Source organism: Theropithecus gelada, chromosome 6, assembly GCF_003255815.1.
Source record: "Theropithecus gelada isolate Dixy chromosome 6, Tgel_1.0, whole genome shotgun sequence".
Lineage (NCBI taxonomy): Eukaryota > Metazoa > Chordata > Mammalia > Primates > Cercopithecidae > Theropithecus > Theropithecus gelada.
The window spans coordinates 35,001,228-35,006,136 of NC_037673.1; the positions used below are offsets into that span (position 1 = coordinate 35,001,228).

The following is a 4,909-nucleotide window of genomic DNA, read 5'->3' on the forward strand; positions in this document are numbered from 1 at the left end:
AAAACAGTGTAGACTAACTCTATTTGGAATATCACTGTATACAGAGCACCTATTTTAGGCAATTAATAGATATTTATTGCATGAATAAATAGAGAATAAATTAATAAACTAGCTGGCACATGAATAGTGCTCACTATGTGCTACCTGGAATGTGATGAACTTTAATAAATTTTTGCTGCTTTGCTATATTTGCAGATTTGTTAATTCTGGGGTCATCTTTTTTCTTCTATATGCTATATGGCCTCAAAGTAGCCACTCAGACTTTCTGTTTAATCATCTAATGCCTTAATGCCAACTGAATTTGTAATGCTCACTCCAAGAGAAGGAGTAGAAATGAAGGAGCCTCTATGATCACTTGGAAAATCTGTCAGTAAACACATAGAGATTGGAAAATGAGGATATACTAAGCTGGAGGAAAGAGATATATGTTCAATGGAAAAATTCCCTGAGTAATTTTGATAGTGCCTTCTCATTATGACAATGACTTGAAATGAGCCAAATCATTCTCAAAATTTCATTATTCATTTCAAGCAATTATAGTTTTGATTTTATTTTTCAAATGATGATCTCTTCTGGGCATGAAGCACTTGCCATCACCTTTCCAGTTCAAAATTCTTTTTGGCTGCATTTAAGCTTTTGGTCTTATAAAAGCATTGACCTTTCTTACCCCATAAAAGCAGCTTGTGAAAATCATGAACTAAAGTGTTAAAGTGTCATTCTGTTAAAAGTCTCACAGATACTGTGTGGCATGTGGCTTTTGCTCACAAAATTGTTCAAGTAATGGTACTTGAGTATTTATTTTATACGTGCTAGGAATCAAAGAATACCAAATAACAACTATACCCTTATTCAGTAATAAGGGTAGATAAATAAAGATTCATTCTACATTTCAGTTCTGTATGAGATGTGTGTGTTTGGTGGCGGGGGGCAGAGAATAAGAATTAACTGAATAAATCATTCAAGCTGTTCCTTACACAGGAAGCACTGTCATAATGGGTCACCATTAACTCTGGGAGTATACGATATCTTTTAGGCATGCTGGGATGGACACAAAAGTGAGACCTACTTTATTAAGTCATACCAAGATTTGTGTTTTTAGCTCAGCAGTGCATTGTATAACACTGGTCTGACTTGTGATGTGTTCAATTGAAAACAAAAAATTATGCTTTGTCCTCTAACATACAATCTTTGTGAAGAAAAAACCAAGCTACAAATAATATAAGCCATTTAGAAAGATGGCCTGGAGATTCCCAAGACATGAGGTGAATATATCTGTCAGTTTGATGTTTGTCTACCACACTTATGGTGAACTTTGAGCTAATTTTTAATGGTTAGAATTGGTGACATAAGAAATGGTAAACTCTTCCTCTTTTTGGAGTCTGTGGCAGATCAGGGGTCATGAAAAGTTCGTGTAAATATATGTGCCACTCACTATTAAAGGGAATTCTAGATTCCTCCCAGTTGATTTAAATATGAAAATATATCAGAAGCTGTAGCAAGAACTTTAGCTATTGAGGCCCTAACATACTTTAATTATTGATTGACTTTAATTAAAGAAAGATAAAGTAGACCTCCATCTTTGATAAAGTAATAGACTGACCTAAATGAAAACGAAGGCCCTAACGAAAAGTAAGAACCATTTTGGGTGCTAAGTTGATGAAAGAGGGCTACTGAAGCATGTGGTAGTGAGGCCAAGTGGTCTAAGAGGGCTCAAGGCTAAAGAGTGGGAATGTTTGTGAATGTTGAATGATAAACTGGAGAGTGAGAGAGGTAGGGCATATGTAACTAGTTTCTAGTTCTCTTAGGAACTGATGTGGAAACCATACGGAGAAAACTTTTAGTGGAGTGATTCAAAATATATTGATGCCTTCTGCCCATCAAGGTTGTGCTTTTACTGGGGCTGCTGATCTCTTAACAGCATGGTAACAGCAAGTGATACCACAGGAGGAAAACAAGCTTCTCTACCAGAGCAAAGGATAGGGAGAGAATTGGTAGGGGAAGGCATAAGGCAATTAGATATCAGAAACTACAGAGATGTTTTGAAGAATGTGATTAACACAAAGGAGGGATGAAAGGCATAGAGGATTCCCAGTACTCAACCAGACGGAAAAGAAAGAAATGCTTTTGCTGCAAACTTCCTTTTCCTTGGGGTACACCTAGAAGAACATATTCTTTCATTTTAAAAAATTCATTAATTTAACAAGTTTATTAGGAACCTACCATGCACCATGCACTATCCCAGGAACCACAGTTCTTCCAAAGAACTAGATAAAGTCTGTGCCCCATGGAATTTATATTTTAAACAAGCCAATCAATCAACACATAAAAAGGTAATTGTATCATAATAAGAACTATAAACAAAATAAAACAGGATGAAAGTTGAAATTCATCAAGGTGGCTTGAGATCATATTAAAGAAGGTTTCAGGGCCCCATGCGGTGGCTCACACCTGTAATCTCAACAATTTGGGAGGTTAAGGCAGGCGGATCACTTGAGGTCAGGAGTTCAAGAGCAGCCTGGCCAACATGGTGAAACTCCGTCTCTACCAAAAATGCAAAAATTAGCCAGGCATGGTGGTGGTGTGCTCCCATAATCCCAGCTACTTGGGAGGAGAATCACTTGAACCCGGGAGGCAGAGGTTGCAGTGAGCCAAGTTCACGCCACTGCACTCCAGCCTAGGCACAGAGCGAGACTTCACTAAAAAAAAAGGGGGGGGGGGATTACAGGTAGTAGCTCACGCCTGTAATCCCAGCACTTTGGGAGGCCGAATGGGGCAGATTGCCTGAGGTCAGGAGTTCGAGATCAGCCTGGCCAAACACAGTGAAACTCCATCTCTACTAAAAGTACGCTAAAAATACTAAAAATATTTTGCAAAAGGAGTGTCTATTGAGGGCCTACTAAATGTCAGGCACTGTGCTGGATGGTGTGAAAAGCATTGGTCAACAAATCAGCATAATCCTTATGCTCATGGATCATGATCTGGCAGAATTTTATAAAACTTCTCAAGGCCTGATTCAAACACTTAGCCTACACACACTTGGACAGACACAAAAACTGGATGCTGGAATGGCACAAACACCTGACCTTTATCAGCAGGAAAATATCTCTTGTTTTTGGGTAAAGGGATGGCAGGAAATATCCTTAAAATTTTGTCACCAGCCAGTCTTGGAGTTGTCCTACTTTCTGCATTGTGTCAAGAGCTGTTTCATCACCTCTCTTCTTCTTAGTAATTAGAGGAACACATGTTTTGCACACTTAGACTTACTAATATTCATATCTGCAGGTCAATTTGAGTGACAGCATTTCTGGTCATTAGAAATATTGACTGTGATTCAAGAAAGGAAATGTCTAGATTTAAGACTATACTTTCAGGGATCATTTCTATAGTTCATTACTAGAGAAGTTCCTCTGAACATGTAGAACACTGTCAACCATGAGGAAGACATGCAGTGTTCTGTCCTGAGTGTGAAGCCAGGTCTTGGTGTTGCTTTGCTGCAAGTACCATTTGCCACTGATAATCGTTTTTGTCTCCCTCTGGGACAGTAAGGGAAAGGATGCCATCAGAGTGATTATTATTGAAAGCAAGAAAGAAAGAGAGAGAAGAAAGGAAGAGAAAAAAACAAAGAAGAGAGAGATGAAGCAAGAAAGAAAGAAGAAAGAAAGAAAAAGAAAGAAAGAAAGAAAGAAAGACAAAGAGAATATAAAAGAAAAAGAAAACTATCAGATTTTTCAGTGCTAGAGCCCACAGTTCCTAATATCCCATTCCTACCAGTCTCTGAAATCACTTTCCCTGGATGTCTTCTTAAGTTTGGACACTGCATCCACGGACAGTTACACAGCAAAGATAAGAGAAGGGTGACACAAAAGAATGCTGACAGTCTGAAGCCACTGACAGGCTGTCTCTACTGGCAAGTATAGCATTCCTGATATACTTAATTAACTAATATTATTAAGTATTACTAATTAATATATTAGTATAATTTTGGCTATCAACAATAAATCTCCTCTGGTTTAATATGCAGATGACTGATGTTATTTGTCTCTTTAGAAAGCTTTCTGGAAGAAACATAAACCCATGAGGTCTAGAGGGAGCGGAGAAAATGGCCAGAGTGGTGAACATGACAACAGAGTTAAGATAATCAGCAGCATTTGAAGAGGTCCCCAAGCAGAAAAAGATCCAGCAGACCAGGCTGGTATTTTTAAAAAGTTGGCTGATACTTAACTCATTCTGTTAGACATTTCCCTTTGGAATAGACTGGAGCCTATTGGGCAGAGGTGGGAGGAAGGCAAGAAGGGCTGGGCATGGCATCCTAGATGTGGGTAAAAGTGGACAATCCCTTCTCATAGTCTCCCTTCCTGAGAGAGTTGCAATAATTCTATGATGTTCCCCAGTCCTCATACAAATATTAGACAGCATTTACCTTGCCTGTAGCCCCTGCTTACTTTGAGCTTGATGTGTCCCTTGAAACCATTGCCAAGGCTGGTTAAACTAAATGTCAGTCACCGCTTTCCACCTGCCCTGCTATCGGCCGTTCTCTGCCCATGCCTCTTCCACCTGGAGCTCTTAGGTTCCTACTCAGGAAAGAAAACGTGTGTGTGTGTGATGAAAAGGAGGTGTTCTCATTTGCCCTACTTCTGTTTAATACAACATCTTTTTAAATGTGCTTTTCAACTATTTGCCTGAGCTAGACGCCAATGCAAATGTTCAGGAATCAAAGCTCCTCCTGTGACTCTCTTCTCTCCATGTGGAATTTCCCCTTTGTGAGCAGTTGTAGCAGTAGCTGACAGGTGTGTATTCAGGCTGAAGGGAGATGGATAGTAATGTAGTAGAAAGGGCCTTGAGCAAGAAGTTACAAGACCGATTTTCCATCACAGATCTGCCATGTGACTCAACGTCAGCTTGGGTCTAT

The 4,909-nt window shown here is 39.3% G+C and overlaps 1 non-coding gene across 1 annotated transcript; it reads left to right on the plus strand.

Annotated features, from left to right (window-relative positions):
• The first annotated feature begins 3,355 nt into the window (after positions 1–3,355).
• Positions 3,356–3,569, plus strand: LOC112627319. The gene has a single exon (XR_003120153.1). It is a non-coding gene; the product is annotated as a small nucleolar RNA U3 (small nucleolar RNA).
• Positions 3,570–4,909: the final 1,340 nt, after the last annotated feature.